Source organism: Lithobates pipiens, unplaced genomic scaffold (genome assembly GCF_037356315.1).
Source record: "Lithobates pipiens isolate NorthernLeopardFrog02 unplaced genomic scaffold, aLitPip1_a1.2 Scaffold_13, whole genome shotgun sequence".
NCBI lineage: Eukaryota > Metazoa > Chordata > Amphibia > Anura > Ranidae > Lithobates > Lithobates pipiens.
Genome location: NW_027507718.1, coordinates 6,066,832 through 6,073,204, shown reverse-complemented (window position 1 = coordinate 6,073,204; position 6,373 = coordinate 6,066,832).

The window sequence follows — 6,373 nt, the reverse complement described above, 5'->3', positions numbered from 1 at the left end:
GTCCCTGCGTTCCAAGCGCTTGGAACCACAGCACCATGTCCCTTCAAAACGCCTTGCATCTCCGGAAACTACACACTTGCCGGCCCGGGACCTGGACCCGCAAACGGGGACATGCCTCTGACCTGCAGCAGCCCCCCCGCCAGCCACAGAGCCCTCCCTGCGCTAAACCACGGACCCCAGGCACAAGACACCGCCCCCCTGAAGGACCTCACTCCCCTGAGACCACGGGACCAGGAGCACCAGATCACTCCCACCCCTGGGGGGGCTGCTGGCTGGCCACAAAACAATCACAGGTAAGCCTGCTCCACTACCCCGAAGAGCATGTAGCTTCTCTGGTTCCAAGCACATGCTTCCACCATGGAGGAAACACAATAACTGAAGCCATGGTGAAAGAGGAGTTATTAGCTGGCATGTGTTTCCCGAGAAGCTGCCAGTTCTCCAGGCCGACAGGGCCAGTGCATGTCCCTCTGCCCACTGAAGGATGTGAGCGACCTCCCGTGCGGCGGCCAAGCTTCTTGTTCCTCCTTGGTGATTGACGTATGCCACCAACTTGGCGTTGGCAGACTGGATCCTGATCGGACGCCCTCAGTCTTACCGACCATGTGGAGACACATAGCCTGATCACTCTCAGCTTGAGCAGATTGATCGGCAACTTTGATTCCTCCACCGACCAGAGGCCCTGGGTCGACTGAACTCCCATTACTCCACCCCAGCCAGTCAGGCTGGTGACCGTTGTGATCCTGTCCATTTCAGAGGTAGGAACGACTTCCCGGACCGAAGTGCCAGGGACCTCAGCCACCAGAGCAGGGAATCCCTGACTAAATGGCTCACCTGAATCTGCATCTGCCGATCTAGGGACAACGGAGATTTGTCCCACTTTGTCAAAATCTCCTTCTGAAAGACTCTGGTGTGAAACTGGGCGTACGGTACTGCCTCAAAGGAGGATACCACGAGTCCCAGGACTCGCATGCAGAAGCGTAGAGATGACCACCTGCGGTTCATCGGCAGTTTTACCGTGGCTCTGAGTCTGCAACTTGTCTGAAGGGAGAAACACTCGCTTCCATGGAGTCCAGCAGTAAGCCTAGGTACATCAAACGCTGAGTTGGTACAATCACCGACTTCATGTTCAACAGCCACCCAAATTCCTGCAGGATCTGCATGGTAATCGCCACATCCTCCTCCAACTCTGAGGCAGAAGATGCTCTCAGGAGAATGTTTAGGTAACCCACGATCTCGATACCACGTTGCCGCAGCAACGCCAAAACAGGAGCAAATACCTTGGTAGAGACTCAGGGGGGCTGACACCAAACCAAAAGGGAGAGCCACAAACTGGTAGTGGGCTTCCCCAACTGCAAAATGCAGAAACCTGGTGCCGAAGGCATATGGGTATCTGCAGGTATGCATCCTGGATGTCCAAAGACGCCAGGGAGTCCCCTTGATGGAGTGCAGCAACTACTGAGCGAACTGATTCCATTCTGAACCTCTGTACTTTTACAAAGTAATTGAGGGCTTTTAGGTCCAAGATTGGATGTACCCCTTCCTTTTTGGGGACTAAACAGGTTTGAGTAGAACCCCTGGAAACGTTCCAATTCCGAACAGGTACTATCACCCCGCAACTCAGCAGGTCCTTTACCACCCCCAATAGGGCCTCCCACCGAACCGGGAGTACAGGTATGCTGGAGGGGGAAGAATCTGTTTTTCGGCCAAGAGAGGAACTCTATCTTGTAGCCTGAGGAAATCAGATCGCAGACCCATTGGTCGGCCAGGCGAGAGGCCCATCGGGCTGCAAACTCCCGAAGGCAACCCCCACTCGTGTTTCAGGCGGGGCAAACCTTCATGCGGTAGCACTTTAGTTCGCTGGCTTGCGGTTCCAGGGGCGCTTTTGTCCTTCAGAGGCTGTCCTGTCAGGCTGGGGGCGCTTTGAAGAAACCCCGGGACGGACCAAAAAGTTGTTTGTGAGCGGAAAATTAGGGCCCTTGCCTACGGCGTGGCTCCTTAGCATTCCTGGCCTGAGGGAGTAGAGTACTCTTACCACCTGTGGCATTTATAATGTCATCTAATGAGGCTCCAAAGAGCTGGTCACCAAGGAAGGGAAGATCCGTCAGCGCTTTTTTTTTTGGTGAGCAGACCAGCATTTTAGCCAAATCAGGCGCCTCATCACCACTGCTGACACTGAAGCCCTGGATAACAGAGGGAGAGTATCCAGGGCCACGTCACAAATGTACTTTAAGGCCTTGTACCAATTGGTCTGCTAGTTCCACGCAGACAGGAAGCCTGCTGCTCTCTCAATTCACGGTGCAAAAGTTTTGCCCACTCAGTGTCTGACACGTGCAGATGCCAGTACTGGTCGCATTGTTGACCCCACAACCATAAACAAGGAACGAGCCACGGCCTCGGCCTTCCTGTCCGTGGGATCCTTAAAGGCAGGAGTCCCCTCTACTTGAATCGTGGTTACCTTGTTTAACCTGGATACTGGGGGGACCACTTTGAGAAGGCTCTCCTCAAAGGGGTAACGCACCACCATGTATTTGGGGACCGAAAAGGTCAGTTGCGGTCGACCCCATTCCTTGTAAATGAACTTATCGAAATAAGTCAGATACTGGAACACCTTAGGTGCACGGGCTGGCTTACGGGACCCAAAGGGGACCGCTACACCAGCAGAGGGATCTGCTGGCTCCTGAATTTTTAGGGCATCATGCACAGCTGTGATAAGTGCGCCAACAAGCGCTTTGTCGCACACAGACCCAGACGGGGACTCATCCTCACTGTCCGATCGGTCTTGGTTAGCGTCATCTGAAAGAACAGGGGTCACCAGCCTCAGCAGGGCCCGAGTCTGTATCAGTGCTCTCCGGGGCAGGGGCCGTTTACCACCTTTGCAATGAATGAATTGAGGACTGCCCACAAAGCGTCCAGAGGCACTGCCCTGTCTGCAGGCGAAGCGGTTGCAATTGCCTGGATTTCGGGGGAAGAAACACCAGTTTCTTAAGCCATGCTGCCCCTACCTTGTCAGCCACCTGTCAGGGACTTAGGACAGTGATGGTCCCACCCTCCTAACTGCTGCTGGCTGAGGGGCTCTTCCCGCAGGACTCACCACCCTGAGTTCTGCGCCATCCAGCTAAGAGTGCCTGTGTCAGCTCCCAGATGCATAGGAGACCACACCACACTGTGCAGAGGTGCTCTGAATGGCGCTGAAAAATGTGTTCAGGCTTCAAGAAGATGGCCACCAAGCGTCCAGTATACAGGACATAATCACAGGGAAAATGGCCGCTGAACTACAGGAAGATTGAGAAAGCATTCTGCTCCCTGGTCACACCAAAAATGGCTGCCGAGCACTGCATATCATGAGGGACAGAAAAAACAGGCAGAGAAATGGCAGTGAAACAGCGCTACAGCGATCAGGCACAGCCTCCAGACACCTCCAGGGAGAGAACTACAAATATCCAGGGCACAGCCATCCAGCACAGTCCCACCCAGGTGAGAGCCCCCCCCGGAGAGCCCGTCTATAACACACACACACACACCACTCAGCAGCCCATGCAGCATCTCCCACAGGGAAGGGGGGGGGGGGGAGGGAAGATAGGGAGGTGAGGGACCCCCGAATCGATCTCCCAGGGAATGCACAGCTGCTCAGCCCCACCGAGGCAGGGAGAGCTGTACTTACCAGTCCTGAAGAGCTGGGAGCCATTCCATCACAGACCCACTCTCCAATCAGTACGGGGTAGCTGCGGGCCCAACACACTGACGCAGACATCAGCAGCCCGGGCATATGTGTGCCCCGGAGTATTTACGCTCACCGACCGCCCCTGGGGCATGTCGTGCCCGACCTAGCGCGGAGCTCTGGTCTGCACGCGCTCGCTGGCCAGGCTGGGGAGACTACAAGGATGTGAGTATCCGGCTGTTGATAGCAGATCACAGGCTCTTTAATCTTGCGCAAAAAGCAAAGCTTCTGCAGAAAAATCCACGGACTGATGGGCCCGCAGGGTTCCTAGGCCCTTCTTCGCTAGGCAGAAAAAAACTGAAGCTGCAGTAGCAGGCTGAGGGGCTGTTACCTAAGGGACCGCCCCTTGGGCAGAACTAGAAAGTTCTAGTATCACGTTATGCCAGTCCTCTCCTGAAGGTGGCATAACAACCCAATAGTCTAAGAGCTGTGTCAGTCGGTGAACACAAGAGAAATTAATTATATATATATACATATATACACACACACATATATACACACACACACACATACATATACATACACACACACACACACACACACACACACACACACACACACACACACACACACACACCACCACATCTAGTTATTCTCAGAGTGGATTAGATCTTATGTTCCCTAACCATTTAGCTGGTTATTTATACTTACCACTGCATATAGATGCACTAAATAGTGCAAATATACACCACACTAAAAAATAAAAACCCTTAGTCGGGCAACTAATCAATTATAAAAATGATTTGCAGCCCAAGAGGAGATAAAAACAGGTACAACTTATGGAGGTGGATTTGTTTCATCTCCGTCTATCACCCAAAGCCAGTCACTTCACCGGCATACAACCACTTTAACCACTACAGATCCGCGCTATTGCCAAATGACGGCATCAGCGCGGACCTACATTTCCGGGACGACGTCTATTGACGTCGTCCCGGATACGAGCGGCCTGCGCGCCCCCTGAGGGGCGCGCGCGGCGCGCTCTGTGATCGGCGAGTCCGTGAGACTCGCCTGATCACCGATCCGTGCAAGGGGTCGATCCCGACCCCTTATCACGTGATCAGCTGTCAGCCAATGACAGCTGATCATGTGATAGAACGGAGCCGGTAATCGGCTATTATTCCTCCTCGCGCTGACAGCGCGAGGAGAGAAAAAAAAAGCCGATCACCGGCGGCCGTGATCGGGACATCAGTCCCGATCACGGCCAGCAATACAGCTGACCACCTGCCCCCTGCCAGTGCCCACCTGCCCACCGCCGTGCCATCCTGAATAAAAGTGCCCCCCATCAGTGCCCACAGTGCCACCTACAGTGCCACCCACAGTGCCATCCAGCAGTGCCACCCACAATGCCACCCACAGTGCCACCAACAGTGCCCACAATCTGCCTCAAAGGTGCTGCGACCCAGTGCCGCCCATCAGTGCCCAGCAGTGCCGCCCATCAGAGCCACCTATCAGTGCCCATCAGTCCCATCTATCAGTGCCCATCCGTGCCACCCATCCATGCCATCTCATCTGTGCCCATCTTTGCCCACCAGTGCCGCCCATCAGTGCCCACCAGTGCCGCCCATCAGTGCCCACCAGTGCCGCCCATCAGTGCCCACCAGTGCAGCCCATCAGTGCCCACCAGTGCAGCCCATCAGTGCCCACCAGTGCAGCCCATCAGTGCCCACCAGTGCAGCCCATCAGTGCCCACCAGTGCAGCCCATCAGTGCCCACCAGTGCAGCCCATCAGTGCCCACCAGTGCAGCCCATCAGTGCCCACCAGTGCAGCCATCAGTGCCCACCAATGCAGCCATCAGTGCCCACCAATGCAGCCATCAGTGCCCACCAATGCAGCCCATCAGTGCCCACCAATGCAGCCCATCAGTGCCCACCAATGCAGCCCATCAGTGCCCACCAATGCAGCCCATCAGTGCCCACCAATGCAGCCATCAGTGCCCACCAATGCAGCCATCAGTGCCCACCAATGCAGCCATCAGTGCCCACCAATGCAGCCATCAGTGCCCACCAATGCAGCCATCAGTGCCCACCAATGCAGCCATCAGTGCCCACCAATGCAGCCATCAGTGCCGCCTAATCAGCGCACTTCAATGAAGGAGAAAAATGACCCGTTTGCAAAATTTTATAACAAACTATTAAAACATGATTTATTTATTTTTATTTTTTTGCATCTTTTTTTGTTTGTTTAGCAAAAAATAAAACTCCGAGCTGTAACTAAATACCACCAAAAGAAAGCTCTATTTGTGGGAAAAAAATGATAAAAATTTCATTTGGGTACAGTGTTGTATGCCCGCGCAATTGTCATTCAAAGTGCATCAGCGCTGAAAGCTGAAAATTGGTCTGGGACTGAGGGGGGTTTAAGTGCCCAGTAAGCAAGTGGTTAAACTGTACAAGGCTGCACATGTACAGCTTAGTGCACAATCCTGTCATCTGTTGGGTACGTGGATGGACGAGTTCCTGTGCGCATGCATTGTAGAAAAGTCCAGTTATATCAGCCAAAGATCCAAAACCCAGTGAGAAAAGGCCAAAACCAGAAAGGATGCTTAGTCATGCCACTCTAGGGGAGAAGATTATAGTTCTGCTTTAATGCTACTTGGGACATTACATTGTTGTATTTGCAATAAGGAATGTTCTCAATTAGGTATTAAAATCGCATGC